Source organism: Sparus aurata, chromosome 10 (assembly GCF_900880675.1).
Source record: "Sparus aurata chromosome 10, fSpaAur1.1, whole genome shotgun sequence".
Taxonomy (NCBI): Eukaryota; Metazoa; Chordata; class Actinopteri; order Spariformes; family Sparidae; genus Sparus; species Sparus aurata.
Window position 1 is genome coordinate 3,730,125 of NC_044196.1, and position 16,929 is coordinate 3,747,053.

At 40.7% G+C, this 16,929-nt stretch overlaps 2 long non-coding RNA genes across 2 annotated transcripts; one reads left to right on the forward strand and one right to left on the reverse strand.

The window, feature by feature from the left end:
• Positions 1-470: 470 nt before the first annotated feature.
• Positions 471-2,024, forward strand: LOC115590098 (uncharacterized). Its single transcript, XR_003985660.1, has 3 exons — positions 471-600; positions 1,706-1,834; positions 2,000-2,024. It is a non-coding gene; the product is annotated as an uncharacterized LOC115590098 (long non-coding RNA).
• Positions 2,025-14,751: 12,727 nt separating this feature from the next.
• Positions 14,752-16,324, reverse strand: LOC115590109 (uncharacterized). The gene is made up of 2 exons (XR_003985673.1): positions 16,199-16,324; positions 14,752-15,257 (listed from the first exon to the last, which is right to left on the reverse strand). It is a non-coding gene; the product is annotated as an uncharacterized LOC115590109 (long non-coding RNA).
• Between the last annotated feature and the right edge of the window lie 605 nt (positions 16,325-16,929).

Consider the following 16,929-nt stretch of genomic DNA (forward strand, 5'->3'; position numbering starts at 1 on the left):
AAATTTGTTAAATTGTGAAGATAGACGGCAATGAATGGCAAAAATAACGCCTTTTTGTCCAAATTTTCGTTAGTTTAGTTAAAGAAACTTAGGGCAGGATTTGTGAAAAAATAAACATTCATTATAATTATTTTAATGCTAATGGGTGATGAAGCGTTCAAAACCAAAAAGAATGAGCCCACACACATATCTCCCCATTGCCTTGAACAGGCTGTGTGCTGCATGATGTACTGCTATTCGGGGTCCGAATTTCCCGCGCAGCCCTGCGGACGTGACGTTATTTGACGCTGAACGCGCGTCCTCGACGTCTTGGAGACCGGAAGAAGACAAGCGCGGTGGACCGGAAATACTGTTTGTGTTGTTATGGACTCTGCTACGGCCGGAAAACGACCCACCACCACACAAAGTCCACTAAAAAGTAATATGAAGAAGAAAACGAAGGTTTTTATCAGTAGCAAGTCGTGAGTCTTAAAGAAGTTATGACTAAAGCCGGGCTGGCACGCGAATATACATTGGATATGCCTTCGACTCATGGAGGCAGCTTCAGCTTGAACTGGGACTGAAAACGGATGCTGACATGGCTAATTTCCTTGTAACCAGGTAAGAATACATTACAGGTCATTTTTAGAGCTTGATTTGAAAATCTTATGAGATCACCGAGGACTCGGAGTGAGCTAAAGTGCAAAGTAGCGTCTGCTTCTAACGTAGCGTTAGCGGCTAACGTAGCGCTAGCCGCTAACATGTAACTTAGTCCACTGCTTGTAACACTGAGAAGTTACAGACTGCGCATTTTCCACGGTCCTTCAGTCTGAAACCGAATAGTTAGAAATATGCCCTTTTAGATATGGGACCGAAAGCCCAACTTGTATCCGGGAGGTGATGTTAGCAGCTGGCTGTAGCAACAGGCTAACGGTTTGTTTGGGTCTGTGTAGTCATATTAGCCGCTAGCTACACACAGCGAGCCGGCTTCCCGGCTGCTTCGTGAGTGTAGGGGATACGGCTATCAAATCAATTTTATTTATATAGCCCAAAATCACAATCACATTGCCTCAGTGGGCTTTACAATCTCTACAGTGAAATATATCATACACACAGCACCGGCTCCCGTCTCGTTCCTGTCCCTGGTAAATACAGTATTTGGGGTGTACAGTAACGGTATTTACAGGCCATGGCTTGGGGGCTATTGTGTTGACCAGTTGATGATACTGTTGTGATGTAGCTGAATAAAAGGCAGTTTAGAGCTAACCGTGAAGTGCACAATGTAAACGAGCTCAGGTGGTGCTATATAATAATTGATATTGTGCGTGTCTACAGGTCTGATAAAGTTATTATTATTGTTATTATTATTACGACCTTGCTTGTGAAGCACGTCTGTGTGGTTGAGTCCTTTGGGGTGGGTGGGCTAAAAGAGTGGTCTCAAATCATCAATAGAGCTTTTAGCCTTTATTTTTCTCGTGTTGTACCATACACACAAGATTGCTCCAGACATTATACATTACGTTGTAAGTAAAGCAGGAGAAATTGTTTGTAAAAGTGAAACACACAATAGTACTGACTGAGGCATGTATTTTGATATTATTATTGTTACAGTCAAACATTGCATGGCCATAGTTGTTCTGACCAAAGAGAAAAGACACCAAGGTAGCAAAGTCACAGCCAGCTCGCTGACTGAGACTCTAACTTTTTAAAATATTGCTTCTTCCAGCTATCAGAAGAAGCAGACTCCTGAAGCTGCTACTCGGGGAAGTAAGGAGATGAGAGCATCAACACCCAGCAAGCGAACAGCTGCTAAACTCTCTCATCGATTATCACCAATTGAACCAGTGTCTGAGGGGTTAGTATGTTTTCACTTTCTAAGTTTTGGTCATTAGGAATTTCAATCTTTTCAGAATATAGACAAAACATTGTAAAATGTTATAATATAACATAATAATTACCAGATTTGATTATGGAGCATTGGCATGTGTTCTAACGCTACTGTTCTCTTCTCTCCATAAAGGCCTCAGCTACATGATCCAGAGATGTGAGCAAGAAAAGAGAGAAGACAAGACTGTCTTGTTTACCACACATTTATTTTATTATAAACATGTAAAAAAAATACAAAATAAAACTTTGTACATACTGCAAATTTGAAAAATACTGTAAACTTTGAAAATAAATATAAAAATACATAATGTACATAAATAGTTTTTATTTTTGGATGAAAGTGTAATCTTTGGCTAAGAAATTGTTTTTTTTTTAGGTATTGTGGTCACAGGAATACAAAACAGGAGAAAATATTAGTCAGGCACCCTAAATGGAGCTTCTTTGTAACCTGTGTAGTTTGCAAAGGGGTCAGGGAAGTTTAACCAGATACAAAGAACACAGCAGCTCTGTTTCGGCCTTCAGTTCCCTCTTCTCTGATGCCCATCCTGCCAGATCGTAAATCGCCCGTAGGCAGGGAACCAAAACTCTCGGTTATCGCTGCCCACATCTTGGCTGTCCTCCAGAGCAAAGATGTTGTTCCACGTCATCCTAACCAGACGCAGTGTACCCTCATCCAGGCAGTACATCTCCATGTGTGCCACTCCTTCCAGAGTCAATTCCAAATCCTGAAACAAAAAACATTGAGAACAATACTAATAAGAATAACTTTAGTAATCCTCAAAGTGATGTTTTGATTTTATTTGATGTTATTTTTATTCTGATTCAACTTAGTATAATACCAGTTATGACATAATGACATTTGTGTTTTCCTTGTATTTACTTTGTTATGGCGCAGTGCTATTCATACCATTTATATTGTCTTATAATGGAAATGATTTCACAAATGATCTCACTGGCACTGGTACATAACACGTGGCTTGAGATATTGAATCATAATATTGCTGTTACATGATAATGACTGCACACTAATGTCAGCTTGTTAGCAAGCTTTATCCAATGTTATAAATATTAGCTATGTTGGTAATTACCACAGTCAGAAATTAGCTGCAGCCACAAGCCAAATGCTCGTCAAACACCATAACATTGTTAGCAGTCACATTAGCTTCAATCACAAAGCAATGGTTATCGCTAGCTCGTTATTCACCGTGGCTGGTGAAATTTGAACTTTAGTAACCATTTGGCCAGTGTAAGGTAAGCGTACTTTACATTACAACTGTCGTTTTGCTGAATTGATGCGCTAATGTTGTCAAAGAAACATACTAAAGCTGCACTAAGATAAACACTTAGTTTACTTACTTCGTCTCTTGACATCATGCTGTTCGCTGATGTAGGCTACCAAGGTAGTTCCGAGGAGGTATGCGAGGAAGTCTTGCAGTAAACGGTCGCGTGAACAGCGAGCAAACAAATAACCGTGTCACAGCATCAGCTGCACTGCTGTGAAGAGTTCACGCGCGCTCCCGCGCCGGCTTGGCTGATGGCTGCAGTTACCCAAACAGCCGTCGTGTCGCTATTGAGTCTTATTTCGTGATCTTGCCCTAAGTTCCTTTAATAGTTTTCTCACTGTTTTTGGTATTTTGTTTGTTTGTTTGTTTTGTTACATTTGATACATTTTATATCAATAGAATATCTAAAATGAATGGGAAATGATCACTGGTTTGAACTGAACTATACCAGGACACACCTCCCAGGTTAAGTAGGTGCATGTTTTTCTTTATTCATTTTGTTTTCTTTTTTTTTGGTATAGATATTTTTTTATTTCAATAGAACAGTGAGGTTTGACAGAAGGACAGCTTTGGTGATAATTTGCACTGTTCCTTCTCGGTGTTTCCTCAATGCCCCCTCCATCATTCAACCAGGACATGTCTAACCTGACTGGCAACTGGTTGATTGCTTGAAAGGGTGGTATGGTTGTGGCAATCATTTGAATAACCATTGCTCTCAGGACTACATGGATAATGAGTTGGAGGAGATTTCAATTCTTCCTTTAAATCTGTCTGACAAAGACAACACTTTCTCCAGTCAGATTGAGATGCAGAACTCAGTGGATTAGAAGCAGCCATCATGTGTAATAGTTGAGGCCGAGGGGCTTTCCTTTTACCACCTAACCATACAAAATACAAAAGTACATTCAGATATGGGACACAACTAGGTTCAAACATCAAAGTGCCCTACACCTAGCCCGATCATTCATCTAGTTTGATCTGTACACCATCCAGGTAATTAAAGCCTCATTAACCTTGGCTCAGCTTTCCCGCGCTGGCACATCCTGTTAATTCAGGTGCGGCGGACTATATTACAACTAACTAAACTACTAGTTGGTGTATATAAAGGGCTAATTAGATAGCATTTGGGACACTAAGCTATACTTGCTATAACTACAGTTATTAGACTACAACTATGGTAAGTACTCTAATTAGCTGACACTGAACCTCATGTTGAGTCTCACAGCAATGATGCCACCAGTGTGCCCTGGTTGTGCTTTGACATCATGCCGTCGGCACAATAAACTTTATCGGCAGTGACACTGGCCATTTCTGATTTTTTGTTTGAGGAGTATTGTGGTGTTCTGGGATGCAAATCAGTCGAAATAACGCCATGGATTGTAATGGAATAACTCTGCTAGCAACCATGCTAACTGATCAATTACGTGCAATGTAATGGCTAGCAGCTAGCAAACTAACATCAAATATATTACAGCCTGATCTTTGAGTTGATCCAAGCTACAAACAGTATTTCTGGTATGTGACAAATGTATTGCACTTCATTTTCAGCTCATGGGCTGCATTATCTAGATATTCAACATTTAACCAAGTGTCCCAAATTTGACTAGTCAGCGCTATATTTTCCACTAGCGGGAGCTAGCTAGTAATAAGATGGATAAGCGCTGTCTGTATGGAGACTTATTATGATTCATGTAAACGCAGAACGTATGGTCAGGTCGGTGGTTGTTTTGTTTTTGACCACCTCAGGGAGACATCAGTCTGACTGCCTTTTTTGACGATGGTCGGAAGTCAGATAGGTGTGTGAAAGCCTTTATGAAGACATTTTTCAACATTTTGAGATTGATGAAAACATTTTGAGATTGATGAAAACATTTTGATGTGTATCAAAAGATTTTGCATAATTGAAACTTCATGTGTGATAAAATTTAACAGAAAACTGCGAATTTGAGTCGAAAAATGGCCGCCATCTTGAAAACTAGCCTTGAAATAGGGGTGGGCGATATATATCGTTTGCGATAATATCGTCATTGTTGTCTTGACGAGGTGCAAATTTCCATTATCGAGTATTTAAATTACTTCGCCAAAAATATTGAAACGCACCCGGAGACTCCTCACATCTCTCTATAAAAGCGAGAAATCTCTGTCTGTCTGTGTGTGTGTGTGTGTGTGTGTGTTCCTCAAATATCTCTGCGGATCAGGATCAGACTGACCTGAGAGTTTCAACATGGCTGCTGCGTGGTTCAATGGTGTGCAATAAGCATTTGCTTGGACTGCAATGATAGCGTGAATAAATTATTTCATAAATGCTTTACAAATTCTGCAAGCATTGTCCACCGGAGCCACCACAGTCATGTGCGCACCAGAGCCAATCACTGCAGAGCTCAAGCCCACGACATACCTTAAAAAAACAAGCGGATTTATACCTGCAGCGGCACGAGCTGGACCGGGATTTTGCAGGCGGTTCCGTTCTGTGCATCTAAACTGACTGTTGTGGATTAATGAGATTAAACAAGTCCAAGTCTGTTCGGGTCTGAGGAGATCCGGAGACGTGCGGACAACAAAGTGAGATCGGAATCTCTGGATGTTTGTGTGTAGCTAGCGCTAGCCGCTAGCTAGCGCTAGCTACATGGCCCACGCCTTTTCGCGAACATTGCCGTTAAGTTTGTTTTGTGTCTGGTGCAGGAAGAAACAGTAAAAATGTGCTTTTGTCACAAGCGGATTTATACCTGCAGCGGTGCGAGCTGGACCGGGATTTTCCCTGCAGTTTCGTCCCATTCTGTTCTGTTCTGTTCATCTAAACTGACTGTTGTGGATTATAATGAGATTAAACAAGTCCAGACTGAGTCTGTTGGGGTCTGAGGAGATCCGGAGACGCGCGGTCAACAAAGTGGGATCGGATTCTGTGGATGTTTGTGTGTAGCTAGCTGCTAGCCGCTAGCCGACCCACACGGCCTAACGTTACCTACCGAGTTGACAGAGCGGGCGCACCGGCACGTCCAAAAACGGATTTAGGGTAAATAATGTCCAACACGCTTTTTCGCGAACATTGCCGTTATGTTTGCTTTATGTCTGGTGCAGGAAGAAACAGTAAAAATGTGCTTTTGTCACGAAAGTGTCCAAGCAGCAAGTTTGGTTGTTGAGGAACAGGAAGTTGTGGGAGGGACATCAGCGGATGATTGACAGCAGCAGTGATGTGTTGGAGACGGCGACAGAGATAGCGAGTTTTGAGAGTTGAGAGATTTGTGACATATAGCGTGTTTGGAGTGTATAGTTAGTGTGTTATGTAGTGTTTGGTGTGGTGTGTTCAGTGTGTAGTGGAGTCGTGTTGTGAGGCAAACCAAGGAGGAGACGGCTGAATGTGGAACAGGCAGGAATGAGCTGAGCCCTGAGCATTGCCTGCATTTAAATGTAAATAGTTACACATAGCTTTGTAAATTTCAAAAACTTATGCACCAATTTAGCAAACAACAATTTATATTTGCATTATAACTAATGCAATTGGTCCATGAAACATATTTGTGGTTTTCACAGTAAAAAAAATAACTTTTTCTACTCTGATTTTATGTTATTTAGTGATTTTAGGTCCATAGTGTTAATATAGTACCTTAAAATGAAAAAAAACTGTACAGTCACACATGTGAGGTTGTGCCAAAAATAATTACACCAAGTAAGGCAAGGTAAATAGTTTTTAAGGTGACATATAATGGTATAATCAAGAACAGCCAATTATATCCCTGACGTCCCACCTTCAAACACAGCCTCATTTGGCCATCCATGAAAAAGCTACTTAACCTCCCACTTATCTATAGGAAAACATGCTTCCTACGGGCAATGCACTAGGATGCACTAGGATGCAGGATTCAGTCACACTAGTGGGCCTACGAGATCACATGACCTCTTGCTAGCATCCTCCTTGCAACAGTTTAGCAGCGCGTCGTGATGGCAGAGAGAAAATGCAGGCGCCTCCAGTCCCTGAAGCTACCGGTACTTCAGATGATCGTTGTGTCCGCTTGTTAGCTAGCGCCAAGCTAGGAGCGGTTGCTACTTTCAAATTAAAAGTCCCCCGCTAAGAACCCAGTTCTAAACTCTGATTGGGTAAAATGTAACGCTCTTATTTTGAAGACAAATTCTTTGTCACTGTTCACAGCCGAACTTCGAGCTTCACGTCACGTCACATGTTTACACCGAACCCAGAGGTGTCTTTTGGAAAAGGAGGAATATTTTAGAATGACAGGGCCGCTCTAACCTTGGAGCAAATGTGCCGTCTTTTCTATCTAAAAAGGACTGTGGACAGACTGGTGTTTTTGGCTCATAATCTGAAGTAGCCTAATCAGTGAACTGTTAGCCTAGAAATGTTATTTGTTCAAAGTTCTGCAAAGTTTCTGGCATCTGTCCATAGCTGTAATAATACTGGGTATTTTTTCTATCTTAGAATTGTGGATTTTTTTTCAGCATTAATGTCATTTGTTTACAAATCTCTATATTTGTGTACAATATTTGAGAAAACCCTTAGTGAAGCTTTTTAGCAAATGTCTCTTTTGGATTTTTTTGTTGTTGTTGTACAATCCTGGATGGAACTTGAAGTTAGTCATTTGTTTAATAAGGCCATAAGATAGACTTGATGATGCGCAATAATTCTCAAAATATGCAGAGAGCACTTTGTTACAAATGCTACTGTTTTGATTTTATCATATGCTCGTGTTTGTCTGCACTGCAGCACAATTTACCTGACAGCTGAATGTTTACAGAATTCAATATTCCTACATTGTAGTTCAATTACTGAGTTCAAAAGTGCAAAAATGGAGAGTCTTTCTTTTATTTGTACTTGAATGCTAAAGTTTAAAGAAAATAAAGAAGTGTTTTTCTTAAAGTTGAAATCTGTTCAACTTTTCACACCGCTGGGCACTCGGAAAAAGAGTTTTTGAGAGCCCTCAGCGCTAAAAACGCGTTTGGTGGACACAAGCCCTAACTCCGACAGTTCCAATCACATTTTAAAGGATATCGACTGATTATCGTTATCGCCAAAATCCCCCAAAATATAGAGATATTGTTTTTTGCCCATATCACCCACCCCTACCTGGAAACAGTTTTTTTAGTTGCATCATTGGATTTGTCTACTCAAAATACATACAATTCGATGTCTAGATCTTTTAAATATGCCCAGCCATTACCATTCTACAATAAAAAAGGGGTTTTGGTACATTTTATGTGGCCGCCATCTTGAAAAATGGCCATCATATTGGATTTTCAGGTGGCTAACAGGCTTTTCTCAAAAAGTAGGGTCTCTGCATTATTCATGCCAAATTTGGTGCTTGTATCACAGAGTGAACGATTGTTCTGGAATTTGGACTTAATCTGCCGGACTACAAACCTGACAGCAAAAGTGTTTTATCCCCACGTGCAACAACTTGTGTCAGGACAGCACTCGGAAGTCGGCGATGGATTTGCCGCAAACGTTGCAGCAGTAGATCTTCTTTCCTCTGTGGCTGCTTATGGAAGTAGAATCATGTCATTAATCAAGAGCATAGATTTTCAGTTTGAGAGCACGATTTCATTCCTTTTCAGTGACACAGCTCCTTCGCGTGCTCAGATTTTTTCTCCTCGTGCTCAAATTTTGTGCTTGCATTTAAATTTCTTCTGCTTTCTTTCAAAATGTCAGCTTGAACTAAAAAAATCACATGCCTGTGCTCACATTTCTCCTTCTTGCACACAAAAATGTCGCTCGCATTCAAATGTGCCCTCTGCGCGCTCAGATCTAAGTGCACGCACTCAGAACACACACCTGCTCACAGGTCAAGTTCTGCTCTCGGATCTTTCCTCTACTGTTAACAGATTACACCCGCTTCTTTGCGGGGCGGGCACTCTTTCTACCGGGTTTACCTACTTCCGCCCTCCAGGCTGTTAAATGTGGTGGTTCCCTTTATTTTATGACGACTTTTGGAATAAAATATAATATAAATAAATACACGAGCGCCCGTGCTTTTCATTACAATAGCTACATCAACATAAAGTAGAACAAGAGCTGCTGTACTTTCACCATATTAGCCAGCTACCCAGGCAGCGGGATAATATAAGATTATAAAGTATCGGAAATGTCAACCAAAGGGCAGCAGTTTCTGCAGTTAGGAACTGGAAGTGTAGGTTCTGCTCTTTTTGCAGAGAAAGAGGAAACACAGCCAGGACTACCGGCAGCAGCTGCACGTGGAGGTCACATGGAGTCAGATAGTAACGAGGCGGGAGATGGAGTCAGATCCACGAGCCAATCCTGTTAAAGGTCGAGAGCCAACGGACCAATCCAATGGAAGAACACATTCATGCACTATTCAACTCTATATAGTATAATAGACTGGGTCAGGGACAGAAAGGGCTGGCAGACTTCGTGAACTGACACACAACCTGTTGCTGGTCAGGGAAAGGAAGCTCTCGACCCAGAGCTCTGTAAGCTTTATTCATTTACTGCTTAATAAATACATTGATTTGAGACCGAATATCTTCTCCTATCGCTTCCTTAAAAGATCACGCAGGACTCGGATGACACATAGACTGAAGTGAAGGTAGAGGAGCTCGAGTCCAACATCACCAACATGAGATTCTGTGACTCGGGGAGTTTACACACTACACCATCAGTACACTAACATCAAGGGGGCTTTTAAAGCAGTCCCCCCCCCCACCTGGGCTCCTCTGACTGGGCATAAGTGTGTTGCAGGACTGCTTTGAATGTTCTGTCTGCTTTATGTTTAAAGTTACAGCCACTGACCAGCAAACAGTCAATGTGGAGCAGAATGCAGAAGCTGTAACTGGATACAAACACAAACACATAGAAGATGTCTGTGTCATAAAACCAGAAACCCTGGCTGACCAATGAGGTGCGAGCAACTCAAAAAGTATAAATAATGCTCAGAACTTGATAACATTTATCCCATTGAAATATTGACTGTGAAAGAGATACTGTATGATTACTATATCTAAACTGCAAGTAGTTGTACTACAGACTTAATTATCTTATTATTTCACTTAGCCAATTCCCCAAGAGTTTCTGAAAATGACAATGTATGGGGAAAAATGTTTTGTTACTGTTCTGTTGTTTCTGGACAAAAACTTTTATGATGTTGATAAAGTATTTTCTATTTACAAAACGTTGCCCAAATTCTGTTCTGGGTTTTATCTAATTAATACTCCAAAGGAAAAATCACAAAAACACTTAAAGGTCATGAAAATTCATTCAGATTTAACAAATTTATGATACAGCCACTTTAATTATCAAAAAGTATCGGTGTTGGCGATAACGGCGCTGTATTTACTCGGTATCGGATCGAAACATAATCCTGCAGTATCGCCAACCATCAAACAGATTTCCCAACAGAATATTAACTGAAAGTACAAAAAGCACTAACACATCCAGACTGTCACTACGTCACTACCGTGGACGGCTCATCTCTAATCGATCATCAATGATCATAAGAAAAGCCTTTTTTTTTTTTTTTTTTTTAAACTTTATTGAAAGTTGCCAACACATACAAATGCATATCGACGATACAATTATGCTGGTGTAATCATGAGAACATAGAAATAGAACAAAATTTACATTCAAAGGTAAAGAAAAGCGATCTGAGCAGCGCAGCGCGAGCTGACTGTTGGTACGGCAACTCCACTGGGACAAACCTCGCAGCTGCGCGTTAACCGATCCTCCTCTCTTTTCATTCTAACATGTAAACATGTCGTTATTCTAACACAAAGAAAGGAATATCTTCATATAAAACATTTGCCGAATGAACAACAAGGCTCGAATAGTTCAGAAAGTGATGTAGACTGAGTTTCACAGAGTTTATAAAGTGTCTGTTAACGCAACAACTCACTAAATTGAGACATTTTTTAAGGGAGTCTGGGGACTTTCTCAAAGAAGTAGCCTACATAAGTTACTCAAGGAGTGTGTTTGATATGAAGAGCACAGCTACCTCTAATTCGACCACTAGATTAATTTATAGGGAACTATTTACATGTACGTCATCCATATATACTGTATAATATGACATGATGTAATGTAATATAATATAACATAATATAATTAATAAATATAGTATAATTTGAAAGTGACTCTGATCCATCAGATTTGATCTTCATGTCTGTGTACATGAAGATGTGTGAGTGTCGTTATTTCACGTGTCTTTATTCAGAACAGAAAACACTTTTCAAAAGCAGTCACTAGGTGGCGGTACAACGCCTTCTCAACACTGTCAAATTACTGTTTTTACACTCCCACTTAATTTTACACCAGCATTTAAGCACTTAAGCAATTTCCACAGCTAAGATCAGTGTTTGACCTCACAAATAATATCAAAATTATAAATCTAAGATTCTTTTCCTTACTTCTTTTTACCCTGCTCACAGGTTCTATAACACATTGAGCAGTAAACAGTACAGTAAGCATATGAGGCAGACTTAAACAGGGTAAAGCCCAATCTCTCCTCTGACGTACTCAAACTTTTGTCTTGTCAGTGGCTTGGTCAACATATCTGCCTTCATATCAACTGTTGGACAATACTGCACTCGTATTTGCCCATTCTGCACACATTCACCAATGTAATGGTAGTGAATGTCTGTGTGTTTAGTCTGTTTTTATGTTTAGAATGATTGACAGGATTCTTTGTGATTGCGATGTCCCCTTGATTGTCCTCCATGGTCACTGTAGGTGAATCACTCATTCCAAGATCAGTCAGCAATCTCTTCAGCCAGGTACCTTCTTGAGCTGCTTGGCTGAGTGTGACATACTCAGCTTCTGCTGTTGAAAGTGCAACAGTTGCCTGTTTCTTGCTGAACCAACTCAGGAACAATATATTACCAGTTGTTGAGCGACGGTCATCCTGATCTCCGGCCCAATCAGCATCAGAGAAACCAATCACAGTTCCTGACTCTGACTGCTCATACTTGAGGGCAACGTTCACTGTACCCATCAAGTATGGAAACATTCTCTTCACAGCCGTCAGATATGCAGCATTTGGTTTTGCATTGAACTTTGACACAACACTCACTGCTTGTGCTATGTCTGGTCGTGTGGCCATTGCAGCGTACAGTAAACTACCTACCATGGACTGATAAGTGCTTGGGCTTCACGGGTTTACTGACCCCATCATCTTTTCTCAACTTTACATTTGCATCAGCAGGGGTTGCAATGGGGTTCTGACGAATGGTTTCAATGTGATGCTTCTGATGAAGAAAGACACAGTTCTTTGCTTTGTCTTGGACAACAGAGATGCCAGGATATAGGACAGCTCCCCATGTCCTTCATCTTGTAGCGCTTCTTGAAAGGTTGTTTCAACTCATCCACGCTTTCTGTTGATTCTGTGATCAAAATCAGATCATCAACATACACAGCTAGTATTTCTAGCTCCTGTCCAGATCTTACAAACACACATGGGTCTGATGTGCTCTGTTTAAAGCCAATTTCTTCCATAAACTCTGTGAAATCAATATAATATAATATGATATAATATAAGTCAGATTTGATCTCCATGTCTGTACATGAAGGTGTGTGAGAAACTAAAGCTAGCTGGGAGCATCTCACTCTCCGGCTTCTCCTCCGGTTCACAGCAGCTGCAAATAAAACCTGAGTTGTGACCTGAAGTTTCCCTTTTTAATACACTGAGCTGCTGGGCTGTTGCAGTCCCTCCTGACCAGCCGGCTGCTGCTCTTCTGGATCATCCTCCTCCTCTGGAGCCTCTCTTCACTGCTGGAGTCTCTGTGAGGCCACTTGTGTAGATTACAGCTTCAGAACCTCAGTAAACCCTGAATCTGCCTTTATTATAACACCAGGAGCAAAGCTTGCTGCATGAACTGTGTTCATTACATTTTACTGACAGAAGTTTTAAGCAAAATAATGAGTTATTGGTCAAAAATTATTAAACATTTTTCATTAAAGATGATAAAATATAAAACAAATGTGAACAAAGACCCACATGGAGCTGTTGACAGGACTTATGCAGCAAGAAACCTTTGTACCATCAGAGTACCACAAAGTTAAAATATGAAAGAATGTCCATTTATTCATTGATTAAATCATCTTTTTATTCTAAAAGCTTACAGAAATAATTAGTTTATGCATTATATGTATATATATTTGACTTTTGGTGAGTATTTCCATCGAAGGTTTGGTCTGAAGTTTCTAACTGTGGTCAGACGCCATTAAAGTTCTGGACCTGTAAATAAACCACTTCAGATTAATGAGGGATGTTTTAGTGTTTCTCTTTATTTTATGACATTTGTGAATTTGCTCCCTTATTACAACTTTTATCATGTATTCTTCAGCTCAGAGAGTAGACAGACTTTTATTTTGTAAAGTAGAAAGCGAGCCTTTCTCAAACCGGAAGTTCCGTGCGTGCTCGTGCCTTTCAAAGCCGCCATCACAGCGGCCGTTAACTCAACAGACTGATCAGCTGTTTTAATCTCTCTGATCTGCTCCGACCGATGATGACGTGTGCTGACGAAACGCTCGTGATATGAGGATGAACACATCGATCAGGTCCGGATCCAGGGGCGGATCTAGAAACATATTTATGGGGTGGCGAGAGGGGGGCAGGAATTTTTGAGGGGTGGCAACATATGGTTGACGTATATATACTGAATTTAATCACAGTACACAAGGACACGGGCTGCCATTTACAAACTCATACAGACAACTTTATCTCATGCAGTCAATGTCTTGTATTTGAGGTTTCATGTGAAACAGTACATATTAGGAATAAGTGACCATACAATGTGATCTCAATTAACAGGAGATGGAAGTATGGTAACACTACTGTAGATGGGCCATTATCACAGGAAAGGCATTAAGGTAAGACACAGGTGATAAGTGGCAGATGTGTGAGAGGGGAAGCAAACAGATTTGACTGTGTCAGAGTGCCAGTGTTGCAGACAGCATTTGTACAAGAAGAAACAATCCAAATAAAAACTTACCCATGAAGATCTATGGACTGAGCTGTACTAAGGTGAGCGTAAATACACTGTAGTAATAAATGGGCACGGCACTCAAACAAGGTACTGGACATCGCTTTTATTGTTTACTCAGAACACACATTCTCCCTATTTGTCCCTCAGTAGTTTGAACACTGTTTGACAGGTCAGGTCTTTACTGATAAAGTCATGAGAAATACAGTACAATATATACAGTATTCACAGCAGTTAAGGAGACATGAAAGGGACATTTCATGCATGTAAATCTGAGCTGCTGTATCAACAAATTACACAAAAAGGCTCACAGAGTTACAAAAGGGTATGTTACATAAGAACATCTCCATCAACCTGAAAAGAAGTCATATAAAAGTCCATTTTGCCCCCAGTCTGAAAAAGTACAAAAACATTGTGTGAGTAGGTTCATACAGGCTGTATACTGTAAATGTAAAAGAAGAGACATTAAAAAACAATAACACAGTTTTTACCTTATAAATATTTGTAGCAGCGGTGCTCTGAGTCATTAACTTCCAAAATCTAGGGGGGTCCGGAGGAAAACTTTGAAATATAACCCTTTAAATAAAGACTACTGGTGAGATTTCTGAAAAAAAAAGTGACAGATTGAGACTTTCAAAAAATGGCACAATGCAGAAACGTATTTGTTGAATCTAATTTATTTTTAAATACAGCTGCTTATATACTGCTGGTTTGGAGTCAGTGGCTCACATGACATTGAAGATATCGAAAAAACTGCAATTATTTTGTATTAAAATATTTGTGCTCAGTAATTTAATGACGGTCCCTAAATCAGTGTCCAGTGATTCAGCTGGAGGCTCTGGGAGGTGAGCTGACCGTCCTCCTGCTGCTAACACTGGGTGAACCTCAGTAAAGTCACAGCTGGGACCAGAAACAGAAACCACTGTCTTTCATTTCAGCTTTTTTCCAGTTACGATAACCCTTGAATGAGATGAAAACAGTCCTTGGAGCATCGGGAGGGAAAAATGCCTACAAGCAAAACAGTGCGCTGCATGTTTGGATTGCGAGTCTTCTAACCAGGTGAGATTTGTACCAGTGGCTGCAGAAGATTCTCCTGCTCCTGGAGGGACTCAGGGAAACTCTCTTGCTTTGGCTGCACTGGCACCTCACACCTGGACATGGATACGTCTAGAAGATGGAGGGGAGGAAACATTAAAACTGCATTACATCTCAACTCATTATAGAATATAACTAGTAAAAACACAATCAATGTAGAACCATCATTGATTAGTTATAACCATCAGACACACACTAACATTTTAGCCTGGGAGAGTATTTTTAGGTTCATTTATTTAATTTGGGAATTTAAGCTGAGCAATAGAACTAAAATACATTGTACACAGAATATCAAAACTCTGTCCCCATCTCATCACACTTTCACTTACAAGTTTCCACAATTATTCATATTCAAGCAAACATGAATATGTATATTTATTTGAAGAAGTCCCTTTTGCATTTAAGCACTTTTTCCTAAATGCACCTTAATGTTATCAGCAAAATGTTCATTTTTGTCATGTGTTGTTCTCATTGATATGTAACTTAGTTTACTATACAGCAACAATGTCCACACCATGTGGAGCAGCTGGACTAGAGATGGTTGGTGATGCTCAGCACTCTGCTTTCCCTTTCAGTGTCTGAGCCCTGCACGTTATCTTGTCTCTCTCTTTCTCCTCCTCATCTCGGTGTTGCTCTCCCTCCTCGTATCTTCATCGCTGTGGTGTTCTCCCTCCTCCTCCTCTCCCTGGTCGCCTTTCTCTCTCTCCTTCCAGCTCATCTCCTCCTTCTACCTTGCTCACTTCATATGCTACCTTTCCTCTTCATTTCTGGAAGATTCAAAGTAACTTTACCGTGTTTTCCTTGACAGACGTTGAATCAATATTAGCTTTTGTAGCCTAACGTTAACTTACTTTACACAGAAGTGACGTCAGACCTAGCTAACATTACATGTATAGTTAGCGAAATAACGTTCTTCAACCTGATTTTTATCATCTTAAATCAGCATCGCAACTATACTAGCACTGTGCTTTGATATTATTTCATTTCTTGATAGATAGTTCATCAGTTTTTACCTCTTTCCTCCCGTGTCTCCTTTCCTCGCGACTCCTGCTCTTGTGTTGTGTCGGTCGCGAACGTGTCGTTCAAACGAACAAATCTTTTGAGTGAACAAAGTGAACGGAATCACTTCATGAACTGATTCGTTCCTTTCTCAGTTCAGTTGAGCTCAGCAGCGAGCATGCCGGCTGGGAGTGGAACTGCCGCGACTCACACAGAGAACTGTGAGGACGTAATTCACTTTTCGTTAATGATTCGCGAACCTACTGCACACAGAGAACTGTCGCTGATGAGGTGATTCTCGTTCACGTACTGTGCTGAAAGTGGCGCTGTGTCACTCACTCAGGGTAGAGGAGTTGATTCACGTTCAGTAACTGTACTGCTACAATTAGCGTTGTGTTGCTAACATCCGTGTAGCATCATGTTAAGTGATTTTACTGCACAGTAAAAGTCACTCATGTTCGCGATTCAGCAGTTCGTTCGCGAACGAGGGACGCCAGGAGGTGATTCACGTTCACGCTGATTCAAGTGACAGCGCGAACGTGATTCATATCCTCAACAGGTCGTTCGCGAACGAGGGACGCCAGGACGTGAATCATGTTCGCTCTGTCACTCACTCATGATTCGCATCAGATTCTCATTCACGTACTGTGCTGAAAGTGGCGCTGTGTCACTCACTCACTCACTCAGGGCAGAGGAGTTGATTCACGTTCCGTAACCGTACTGCTAAAATTTGCACTGTGTTGCT